The 12520-nt window shown below is 35.4% G+C and overlaps 1 protein-coding gene across 1 annotated transcript in view; it reads right to left on the bottom strand.

Annotated features, from left to right (window-relative positions):
- Window positions 1-12520, bottom strand: part of LOC122571584 (fasciclin-2) — a 171474-nt gene that overhangs the window by 52904 nt on the left and 106050 nt on the right. The gene's annotated exons all lie outside the window — the stretch shown is intronic.

Below are 12520 nucleotides of genomic sequence, written 5' to 3'. Positions count from 1 at the left end.
ACGTGATACCTTGGTTTGTTCTTGTCTCAATGTTTCAAAATGGTTACCGCTAGTATAGCAATACGGTCGTGACGGAACTACCCAAGTGCCTATTACCCGACACTGTAAATTAAACACGTACAAAGTGATTTCCTAAGTTCAAGAGCAATTCTCAGTTTCTATTGTAGTTATTGTCGTTGGAAAAGATCGACCGTCGCCATTCTGTCTAGAATTTCTCACATAAATCCGAGTTCGAGTTTCCAGAGTTCGAAGTTAAGTTTAAAGGAACGATAGCAAGTTCAAAATTACAAAGTGAATAGCGACAAGTATCTGTTTAGTTTTGAAAAGGTAACTCGTGGGAAGGAATCGACTTCCGACTTTGGAAGTACGATAATTTTCTTATATAAACGTGGCGAAAGTTGGAAGGTTATTGTTAATGCATTAAAAGTACGTTAAAAGTATGCGGGACCGCTGTTTATTCAACCATTGAACGAGAACGTTTTATTGGAAATTGAAGACGCATTTTATCGGCAATCGTTACGGCGATGAAAACGGCACTCAAAGCTCAGGGTTGAGAGTAGTTTCTGAAATATCCTGGGAACTAGAGGTTGTAAGAGAACGCGACTTTTCTTCCGTGTTGTATATTTTACAACAGCAAATATCATAGTACCTGCTTTTTCGTATCCTACGCACACGTATATATATACATATTATAATATATTATACGTATCAATAAAGGATACTTACGGCTAGCTGTATATGTATATACTATACAATATACTATAATATATGTATACATAAATATAAACATATTAGGATATATAGATAGATATTATACATGGTGGTTGGTAACTGGTGGTACAAGCGGAAAGGGGGTGATTCTACGCGAAAAAACAAGTCGAAAATATAGAATAAAAATTTTTCGTTTGAGGCTTTGTTTTCGAGAAAATTGACTTTGAATTTTCGCTCGGTAAGCGTGCACTTTATCACGTCTCGTTATAACGGATGTATATATGGCCGTAGGTATCAGGACAGCTGTAAGTTACATTTATTGAAAAATTCGAATAAATTTTATTTCACTTTGGTGTCTTACACTGTAAAGTACATGTGACGTGAATAAAATAACATGTTTCTAATAAAATAATAATAAAATAAAATTTGTAGAAAATAACAACTGTAAGAAGCATTATCGATTTGTATTACGTATCAGCAAGTATTCAAATGGCAATGTACATACACGTATAATATAAATGTACACACGTATTATAGATGAAAGAAAGTAGAGACAGCCCTTTCATAATCCAATTATGCATTTAAATTTTGCTTTACCATTTCTGCATTTATATCATTATATACGTGTACGAGACGTACGAGCTAAAAAGGACGGTCTGAGACGAAGTCACGATAATGCCTCTCCCCTTTTCTCTCCACCTTTAAGCAGTACACACAATTACGCGGAGAGCGAGAAATCCTTGAAAAGAAAAACGCCTTTGCCGTATGATCATCCTCCTCTCCCTGGCCTCCCCCTTATGACGAATCGATGAAATGAGCACACACAGCACACGCTCTACCGTCCCTAAAAGGCGGCGCCCTCAAAGCGGTAAGACTCGTTAAAGGCGAATCTCTTCTCTGCTCTTTTTTCCTTTTTCCAGCCACGCTCTGTCGCTACTCTCGTTACGCGTCGTGCACGTGCTACATACGACCGTGTCGGTGAGCATAAGTCGGTGAAAATAAGGGGGAAGGGGGCAAAAAAAAAAAGAAGAAAAAAAGGAGGAGGAAGAAAGAGTTGGTGGGCGGATGATTGGAAAGAAAGAGGGCTCGCGATACTGAAATTATGGGGTTCTGGCGAGGGGTTAATAGGTTGCCGGGAACTGGGTATTCCGTGATAATGGGGTAGTTTGCTGGGAGACGCGGATGTAGAGGAAGTTGCATCAGATTGTCGCTATTGTCGAAGAAAATTGGATGCATTAGAGAAAACTTGCGAGCATCTTGGGGAAATTGGGGGTTCTGATTAAATGGAAATTTTTATTGTTTGTAGCGACGAAGGTTAAAGTTGATTGAAGTCTATTAGGGTGCAATTGCGGTAGAAATGAGATAGCAACTTAGAAAAGTTGTTGGATATTTCGAAAAAAATGAAATATCATGAATATTATATTATGATAATTATATCTATATATATACATACAATATTTGTGATTGTGACCATGGGAAAATAATTGGAGATTGTGATCGGATATAGAAAAACACGAGACACGAAGATTAGATTGTGAAAAGGAATGTTGACAGATCTTGGAAAAATTGAAATCAGAGAAAATTGATTTTGATTTTGAAAATGTCCTTAAGATTTTTAGGATATATTTGTGACAGGAGAATTTTAGAAATTTGGGTTATATAATTTTGTCGCTTAAAGAATGGATCATTCCTGTAGATTATTAATTTAACTATGGGAAAGTAATAAAAATTTGTAAGTAAACTATGAATGTACAGGAACTTCATTTAAAAAAATACACTATTAACTGAAGATTTTTGCAGGATTTCTGCAACCATGACAAAAGATAGGTGGAATAAAATTCTTGGAAAGCATCGCGGTTGATTATTTAAGCAAAAAAAAAAAAAAAAATTTGGAATATTGCAGCAGTTTATAACCGTGTCTATGGGAAAGTAATTGATTCTGCTTTATTGGTAATTAGGGCATAAACGATTCTCGAAAAAAATTTTGCTGGAGAGAAAATAACTGGAACAGAAGTAACAAAAATATAAACGGGTTACGATCGAATTAGTAATGGTTGCGGTCACGAAACGTTGGCAACAGTTACGGTTCTGAAAAAAAAACCAAACCCAGACCAAAAGCAGAACGATTATTACAGGCTGCTATTGTGAAAGATAAGCAACGAGTATAATCTTGGTAATAACGTGAAACCGCAACCATGACAGATAAAATATTAATAGATATCGTAAAACTAGTTTTTATATGTGTGAATAAAAAGTTGCCTGTATAGGAAACGAATTAATCTGAAAATTCCTAATTTTAACTAATCTTTAAACCTTATGATTGTCAGTTTGCATGAATAATATACATTAATATAATCATTTATTATTTATAACAAAATTTAATTTTTCTCTCAATACGCTTCGTTCGATTATTTTGTAAATTTAGAAGATGTGTTCGATTTATTTCATCGATAGAATTTTTCTATCTAGAATGAACTATTAACGAAAGCGGAAAGTTTAAAAGCGTCAGAAAGAACAATTTCATCAAACCAAGAGATGTATTCTATTTAAAATGTAACAAAGGAACAATTTTGTCGGGAAAAATTTCAATTAAAATCTTTGAAAACGTTCGAACGTTTTTATTCATTTCGATTTCATACTCTTTTGCTCGTAATAAAATATACATTTGCACTCTAGATATTGCGTTTGTCATACACGTTTTCTGAATGCAAACTGCGATTTCATCCTTCTTATCTTATCAAACAGAAGTCAAATATCGTAACATATCGTAAAGCAAATTTGATTCACGTGCCTATAGTAAATTCGAACAAGTAAGTCGACCGTTTCCAATCGGACTGCAAATTTTATAATAGTCGTTTTAATCTCCTCTACCTGACTACCTTGATCCTTATCATCAGTTCCTTAGATAAGATACGTTTCTTTTTATCCCTATCGTAAAACTCACGCGCAAACATATATGTAAATATAAGAACATTTTGTTTACATAACACTTAATAACCTATTTCTAAATCTATTTGTTATTTTGTCATTTGTGTATTGTTTGTATTATTTTATGCTGCGGAGTAAAATATTCGCAAACCTGTAGTGGCATTCAAAAAAAAAAAAAAAAAGAAAAACACATCGTTAAAATTATTTATATAGAATAAAAGATAAAAAAATAATTTATGTAGCGAAAATTTCTATAACAAAAATTTCAATTAAGTTCTCAAAAGTATTTCTACCTATTTATGTGCTCGTCACTGTACGTACTATATATACGTTTATTCAATGCAATTTCATAAAAATTATCAAACTTGAGAAATCCTCCTACTCAAAGAGAGTCAAAGGATTTTTTTTAAAAAAAGGAACAAAGGAAATTTTGTATTCAATATCAAAAATCACTGCAAATCCAAATATACACGCTTTTTTTTATTCTCTATACGTATAAAACTTCGATATTCAATTTTTCATAGATACTGAAGTTTCTCTTATCGAATGTAATTTCACGCCTATTAAATTATCAAATTGGCAAAAATCAAATCCGACCTGGATCCCCTAAAGTCAGATATTCCGTACGTATATAGCCCTAATCGATCTGCATCTTATTCCCTGCTCTATGTAAGCAATTCCCTTTGCATCGATCAGTAAATGCCTCAAAGGAATACTTCTTACAACGTTCCAACTTCCAATTTCTCATATACATAACTGCGAATATTCGCTTATCGAATACAATTTCACGCCGATTAAATTACCAAATTGGTAAAAATCAAATTCGAGGCTCTATAACTTAGGCTCAATCTTCTAAATATTGAATTTATTACACGCATCCATTTCCAATCGACTTTTATCCTCTTTTCTCTTGCATGCAAGAAATTTCCCTCGACATAGTTATGGGAATAGCCTGAAAGGAATGTTTCTTAAAATATCATTCCTTCCAATTTCTTGTACATCTTTCAATATTTTCTTATAGAATCAAATTAAAATCAGGTCGAAAATCCAATCTCCTAATATTATTCATTAAATACCTTACATTTTCAATCAGTTTCTACTTTCTTGTCTTCTTCGTTCAAGAAACCCACCTCAAAGCGACCAATCATCATCTCCTCCATCGTCAAACGTACCCCACACGTCGAACACTCTCACACGCATGTACATGCAAGAGCATCTCAGTTCTTTTCAAGTAGAGCGAGACGCTGATGACGTAGCGAGGGGTCCAGAACGCATGAAATTACTACGAATCTGTACATGTGACGAACACTCGTTTCTAACATGATTCTAAAATGATTTTCATTGGTTTGAAAGTATCGAGTGTTTCAATGGATTTGGCGAACGTTTTTTCGAGAATTTTCAATATGTCTCGTCCAAGCAATACACCGAAGCACGAAGTATCTGAAAGGTAGCATCACGAAGAAAGTAACAGGAAGTCATACGAAGTATCACGATCGAATTATCATAAACACGTTCATTTACCTTGCTTCCCTTTATAACTTCTAATTCTGTTTAATACATTCTATAGTTTGTAGTACACGTTACAAAGATCGATGTTCAGACTTCCAAGATTAGCACAAGTTCCAAGAGCTTTAAGTTCAGGACCATCCAGGGGTATCTAAATTGCAAGACTAAAAATTCGACACCTGTCAAGATTTTCAAAAAATACTTTCCCCTTGCAACATTTCAACACTACATGACATAGATTACTCGAACAGCCTATGTCTCGCCATCATCGTCAAACCAAATACAACTGTGCAAAACTACAAAGGCCCCCCAAAATATAATCTGGCAATTTAAGCCAACAACAAGTCTCTAAATCTTCCAGCAGAAATCCAGCAAAACGCGAAGTTGTTCCCCCAGAAACTCGATAGAGCTTCCGTTCTGCGGTACAATAACGAGGTACACACAAAATCGGATCTGAATCAATGGGATACCATAAAGACACGTCCGGGGAAGCCTTATCTCTGTCTGTCTCCGAATGAAATCCCATAGGAGACGGTGAACACCGTCGATTACGCGGCTAAGTTTTGCAAGTGCACGCGGCGCACCCCAGCCTCTTCTTCTTCTCTTAGCTTTTTTATCGCGTCGCTTTATCACGATGCCTTAGCCGCAATTTTCCAGCGCATCGATAATGCTCAACTTCTTAGTCCTTCTTTCTCTTCCATCGCTTCGTGCCACGGTTTCAGCAAGGATAGTCTCTTGCCAGGCTTCGATCGTATCGCCGTGTTATCAGAATTTATCGTCGGGCTCTGTTTGAAAAGATTCGGCTTCGTTTCTTCGTCCAGACGCTCCTGAATGGGATTCGATATTACGTCAAGGATGGGCGAATTGTTCGAATCTCTAGTTTGGAACGGTTGGAAGTTTTTCAAGATTATGGACATTCGAATCATCTCTCTAATGTTATTAGTAGGTACATGCTTGTACGATTGGTAAACGTCTGCAGCGTAACGACGATCCTTGCGTTCGTCTTCGTGCTATAGCGACGCCACAGTCAAGGGAAAAGTTTATCAAAGCAAGTAATCTACTGCAAATCTGGAAAACTATTTAAATTTAGATTTCCATGTTTCGTCTCGATTGCAATTTTTAATCGATTCTTTATTGGTGAGAAATATGCGTAGAAGACTCGTGGGAAGAGGTAGGATGAGATCAAAAAATTTGCCCCGATTTAAAAATTTATTTAATTTAGTTTTATTAAATTGAGATATTATGGGAAAGTTTAGAAGTTTAGAAGAAAAGAATTTGTCGCAACTTTTATATATTTGTTTCTATTGAAATATGTGTAATTTCGTGTGTTACGCTAAATTAGCCGCGTAGTAGTGACACACATATATGAGTATGAGTGTGTGGGAGTATGTGCGTGCACAGCGTCTCGTAAAACAGAAGAATGCAACTGTTCCGTTGGTAGCGTGGTAGAGAAGATGGTGAGACAAGGAGAGTGCTGAGACGCGTGCAAATGCGTATCGACGAATATCTCGTAAATAAATCTATTTTGACATCAATTCTAAGTGTAACGTAAGCGTTCCTGTACATTTATTTCGGCGATTGAGATCCACAATTCTCAACAGTTTCATTTAGTTTTATTAAAGTGAAGGAAAATTTCTAGGGAGAGAGTCAGAATGAGAATAAAAACATTTTCCTGATTAAAAAACTTATTCGATTTAGTTTCATCAAGGTGTGAAGTGTACTGGTAGGAAATTTATGGGAAGGACGAGAATAAAAAATTTCTCCTCCTTTTGAAGATTTATTTAATTTAGAAGCCTTATTTCGATGGAAATCATTCAATTAGCTTTTGGACGAATACATTTCTTAAAGGTTGTCGCAAAACGAAGTGGAAGTTGACTCGCGATTGAATACAGCTTCAAAGACATTTAAATTAACAGAATGGGACCATTGATAGAGTCGAAGCAGTTGTAAATGAAACATTCAATCAGCAGATTGCGAATAGCGGTATCCGTTTGCTTTGCAACTCAACTAAAGCTGTAACAGAGGTAGCGATAAGGAGAGTTCTCTGTTGGACAGCCCAGTTCAGTTGATCTTACACGAAACTATTGAACTACTCTGCCACTTGGATGATCGTTTAGAAGTGTTTAGAAGTCTGGCCATGTCGGTGGTTTGACCGCAATTGATGGCCGATTTCTTACGACCATACGTTGGCACGCGGAGAACGAGCTTCTCTTTCGCTGGAAGATAATTAAAACGTGTAAGAACCAGGTTGCACAAAAATTGAAGAAGAATTGAACAATCTATATAAACGATTACAATTCATATTTTTGGACTGTTAAAGTATATTCTACACGTTTTTAAATTCCTCGTAAATGAATGAGCATTTACAGTTTGCTTATTACAATGAAAATATTAAATAACGACGCTGTGCATAAAAACAGGATTTGGAAAGATTGTCCACTAATTCGTTTCAATGAACAATTTCCACTACTTGTCACACGAGAAGTTAAAACCTAGATTTATATTTTAAATAAATTACGATTTGAAAGATTAAAAACTTCTTTATCGTAATACGTATAATTAATTCGCTGCGATAGAAAATCTGACTCGTTGGATCGTATGGAAAATTCAATTGCCAGAGATATCTAACTCTTACGAGCAACATCAAATAAATTACAGGCCAATTTATTACGAACGAATTATCGCATAAGCAAGAATATCTTAAATCAGGGAACAAGATAAAGGAAGTTTGAATGCCTTCGCGTGGCAAAGTGTGATCAATAACACCCTTACGATGAATAATTCGTCGACGATAGAAGCGGAAAGGCTTCAAATAAATCATGAACTGCAGAAACTTGTCGACGGTATAACTCGATTCAAATGATGAAAAGAAATGAGAACTCTCCCCTCCCTGCCGTTGGCAACAAATTTAAAAAGATCTTCTCCATTTCGATTCAATTATTTAAAACTCCTCCCTAAAGAGAACCAATGTTTTCCATCCGGCAACGAGAACGCGAAAATAAATCTTCCGTCTTCGTGGTCGAAAATACACGAAACGGGTGTGTTCGTATGTTTGATCGTGAATGTTTTACGAAGCCACTGAACAAACCGATCACTGTGTATCACAACTTGTACCCTTTGGATCGTTTAGAAAGCTTAGAAAGAAGATTTTAAGGGAACGTATTTCTCTAAAATTGGTGAGCGTCTTTTGGATTTTATTAGGTTGTCCGAAATGTTTCCTCCGTTTTATAAGGAAATAATAGACGCACAATGTTTTTTGTTTTATATTAATTTAATGAATTGTGCACCAACATAATAATAGAAATAGAACAAAATGAATCATACCCAATTTAATAAAATAATGTAGTATCATGGATGAGGGGCCTGGGGGGGTGTCGTGTGAATTATAAACGAGCGGTTGCTGAGCATGTATGTAGTGAGGCTAGGACACAAGACAAGGGGTTGCTAGGGGACAAAGAACGAATTAATAACAGTACGAGTCGAGATGTCAAAGAGTGCGGATTGCGTTGATGAGAGTCGAGTCGTTGATTAATTACTTAGTTGTGCTGATTATTATACGTTTGCTGCGATTAATTCATGTTTGACGAACATTATTCTCTGTACAATTAACACCTGTTCAATCTACTTATCATTAATAAACTAACTATAATAGTCACGATACTACAATAATATAAAACAGAAATTGTCGTTCATCTATTATCACCTTATGAAACGAAAGAAACTTTTCGGACAACCTAATATAATGCAATATCATACTTTTGTGATCATAAGTCAAGAGATAGAACAACAGAAGAATAGAATAGACAGAGGTATGTTTCATTTACTATCAAAAAACTGAATCTTGGACAGAAAGTGGCTTTGTCTAACGAGTATCGTAAACGGTGCTCTATACCTTGCGTACTTCATTTTATTACGTGCATTTTTGTATCTTCGAATTTTCTATAAATGTATAAAAATTTGCAGTCTAGCGATGAATTCTACTTTCGTTTGAATTGGGTTGTCGGTAAACGCATTGTATTCCAGGGCACGTGCATAATTCATGCAATCGAAGATTCAGGCGTTTAAAGAGTCTCTTGCAAATGCATTTGGAATCCGGACCAACGAGGCTACGGGGCCTTGGACGCGTTTTCCATTTCACCATCTGCCACCATTCGCGATGAACAACCGAGGAAACACAAGAATAGCGATTTCGTCGCTATTCGGCCGAAGCCATTAAGTTTCGAAAGTTGTTCCTCGTTCAGAGGGTTAGAAGGGGTAAATATTTAGAAGTCAGCTCCTGGAATATTCTCTTTCTTGGATACATATGTACCTTATTTCGTTTCTTTGCTCAGAGATATTGGAAACTTTTCTCCTTTTCGATTTTTAGAATTTTTCTCGACGCGGATATTCCGTTTTTATACACACAGCGTTATGTACGTAACATTTTAAGAACTTTGAGCGTTTGAATTTTACAGCGACGACGAATATAGGTCGGAATAATAAAATTTGGAAGGAATAAACGCGTTGGAATATTCTAAATCGATTTAAATGTTTCATAATATAAACTCGCGACATATCTTAAATATACTTTCGTTTCTTATTATTTAAGAAATGTTTTCTATAAAAACATTTTACATATAAATGTTTGATTTAGGAACAATTTCACTAATACTTTTGCGAGCACAGTTCCGCAAATATTAGTCAAACTGTATATTATTAAACATACCAAGTAAATTTCATTTCATATCATAACGAAATTCGATTTCCATCGGAATAATAATCTTCAACAAAGAACGATAAAATAATACAAATGTTATTGTATTATTTAGCATTTCTAATTATTTTACTGTTTAACGATATATATTTACCATTTTCATTTTTCTTTATTTTTTTATTTTTTTATGCTCCAAGTAAAATTCAATCGGAATAACTATTTTCCAAAGAACAAGGGAATAATTTGAACGAGACCCATACTTTATCACATTCCAGAGATACGTAATCTATAGCCGAAGCTTTTACTATGCACCGTAAACGACGCTGCATTCAATTTCTCGGCGATATTCGATAACTAACAAGCCCGATCGAACATAGCGCGGCGTTTCACTTCTGTGCAGCGCATTTCCCTGTTGTCGAAAGGGAAATTATAGAGCACTATGTACAATATATCCAATCTCTCGTGTTCTCCTCGTGGCTGCACGTTCCGCGCGTTGAAAACGTTGCTCAACGTCTGAGAATTTACGATATTTTCCACGAAACGCGAATCGAGATAAGAATGCAGGCTATTCCGGCCCTTCATCGTCATCCAATAGCTGCACGCGTTTCTATATTCTATTTTCCGAACGTAACATCGCTTTGCGAATTAAAACCGCTTTTCTTCTCTTTATTTCGCTGTCCAGGTGGTGGATTCATCGGATTGAAGGAATTCTTTCTTCCGGCAGACGTCCGACGAACGAACTGTCGTGGACACTAGAGGAAGGAAATAGAAGGAGCTGAAGATCTCTCGTTTATTATATTGTCAGGATTCTTGTAGAAATTCTCCATGCAATTTTGTTTCAATTTTTCTCATTGTCCCTGCTTGGAGATATAAGAAGAATAATATTTGTTGCGTACTGTAGCAAGTTTTTTTATTGGTGGATCAGAGATTATTTGGTTCGCACAATTTTGAACAACGAGTACATATGAAAATTATTATATGCCATTGTTATGTTATATGTTATTATTATGCATAATTGTATGTTATTATTATTTTTTAGTAGGCACGATTAGATTATATCTATTATTGATAGACTATGAATATTTGAGGAAATTCATATCTTTGTAAATATAATTTGCAAAATCAAACTCACTTTTTTATCTATTAAATATCGTAAAGGTTATTGTATTTTGAACATTTTATATATTTTTGTGTAAAGTACGTTCTCTGTGTTTTGTATTTTCGTCCTATAAATGCAGAAAAGTGCACAGTTTAATTGTTGGATGTAAGCAGACTGTGGATATTTTCGTATTTATGGGAAATCCAAGGACGCAGAAATGCAAAGAATGCAATAATGTGCAAGAATGTATGTCATGAGTATGGTAAAGTTAGAAGGAATTCAGAAAAATCGCTACTCGCTAGAAGACCATGTGCATGATTTATTTATCTGCCTTTTTCCTTTTCCAACTGAAAAATTCCAATCTTGTACAAGGCAGAACGTGTTGAGCAGATGTTTACTATCTGTTTTCACATCTCTGATGAAACCAGTCGCAATGCTAACAAAACGTCATAATACTTTTACAAAATGGCACGGCTGAAGATGATATCAGCGTTTCAAGGAACAGTGCTGTGCGAGCTTAAAAATTCTTGTTTTCCTCTAGAACGCTTATCAGCGTTTCTTTCATCCCATTGTATCGCGTAAAAATCCTGCTGCGCTGATGCGACTAAGAAGGAATTAAAAACTTCAAATAAAACGAGATTTCGCGATAAACACACTGATACAAACTGTTAAAATGCTTACCATTTTTACACCTGTTTGTTGGATTAATGTCGTAACAATACGAAGAAATTGTAAAAATCAAATAAAGAAGATGGAACACATTCAATTCTCCTCCTCTTTTAAATTTACATTAAAGCTTAACATCTATTGAGCAAGAAAAGAAATCGTAAAAATTAAGTACAAAATGCAGAAATTCCAATCCTTTTCTTCGATGTTCAAGCTTCGATGTTTGTGAGAGAAATTTTCAAACTTCGAAAATTAAGCGAGAGTATTTCAATCGTGATTGGATGTACCATGCGATTTAATGTTTCCTTTACAAATTAAAATTCACATGGTTGTACATAAATATCTTTGAAAGCTGAAACGAACGAGAATATAAGACATAGAAATACGTATATCGAACTGAGAAAAATGAAACGCTTTAAAGTATATTCCTTCCAAGTTCTCGATTGAAATTGAAATTCCATGCAACGAATAACTTATGAAAAGCTCTTGAAAGCTGGAAGAATAAATAAGATTTTAAACGTAGAGAAAAGTCAAGTCGCTCGGAAATATTTCAAATGACGTGAAACTTTTCCGTCCGTCGATCCCGGTTCGATCGTTTCGTTAACTGATTTCAGGTAAAATTAAAAATTTTCAAGAATTAACTGACTTGACAAACTTCGACAAAATTCCAAGGGTTAACGTTCTGAGAATAAATGGATTTTAAAGATATCAAGCTTCACCACTAACGCGTCCCTACGAACTATGAACGCGTGCTTATTTACGAGCCACCGTGTGGTGCCATCGAAAAACAGCCAGACGATCCATATTTCTCCGAGCTGTGTCTAAGCTTCTTGCAAATTTACTGAAAATTCCTGTTCCTTTCGCCGTGGAAGGGGAACGAGCCTGATCCGTGCATCAATCATTCGCCTTTCTCTCGT

Source organism: Bombus pyrosoma, linkage group LG10, assembly GCF_014825855.1.
Source record: "Bombus pyrosoma isolate SC7728 linkage group LG10, ASM1482585v1, whole genome shotgun sequence".
NCBI classification, from domain to species: Eukaryota; Metazoa; Arthropoda; class Insecta; order Hymenoptera; family Apidae; genus Bombus; species Bombus pyrosoma.
Note: the sequence above shows the minus strand (reverse complement) of the source record. Positions and strands in the feature narration are given on the sequence as shown.